Here is an 843-nt window from a genome sequence, read left to right on the forward strand (position 1 = left end):
CGCTCGAACTCCGCCTGGAAAGCGGCCTTGGCGGCAGCGACCTCTGCGGTGTCCTCGACGGGCTGCGGGGCGTCCAGGGGCAATGCGCACGCGGCGCCTACCAGAGCCAGGAGCACCTGCGGGGGAAGGGCTTATTACTGCTGCTGTATTTCTATTCCAGAAATGATAACATGGATTTTCTCTCGATTACGAAGACTCTCCGTGAAGCAGACAGACATAAGAGGTAGATCCAGTATCAAGTTCTGTGGTTAAATATCGTATCATCCCATGGTATATTATTGAGCAAACTATATTCACAGTTATCCTGTATCAGATAACAGTAAACTCTCCCTCGAAGTCACTTACGAAGACCTTCATGTTTCCACGTTCAGAGTGTGAGCTATTGTACGTACACACCTACTACGTTTCGCGGACAATATTTATACCTCCTCGAGCCGCTGCTACCGACACCAATTAGCATTTTTTATTCAAATCTCCAATTACTAAGCATCGCATCTAGTCGCTCGTCCAACAGGAAAGAAAAATAAATGAACATTGCACGCATACGTGGCACTGCGTGGCACTTACTACGTTGATCGAACTATACGCACGGCTGAAAGATTAAAAGGAAAAAGAAAAATTACGAAGACGAAAGGTACTTACTACCCGTGTCCTTGAGAGGAAGGTGTGGTCGAGTTCCAGAGGCAGCGCGTCCTGCTCGGGAGGAGAAAGTGGAGCTGCGAGTCTCAGGGCTTTTGGCCAAGGCGCTTCTGAAGACGATCGCAACAGAGAGAGCTCGGGTCGGCTTGCTCGTGTATCGCAGAACAAGAAAGGTACTCTAACGATAATCTTCAGATGTCACTG

Source organism: Penaeus monodon, chromosome 20, assembly GCF_015228065.2.
Source record: "Penaeus monodon isolate SGIC_2016 chromosome 20, NSTDA_Pmon_1, whole genome shotgun sequence".
NCBI lineage: Eukaryota > Metazoa > Arthropoda > Malacostraca > Decapoda > Penaeidae > Penaeus > Penaeus monodon.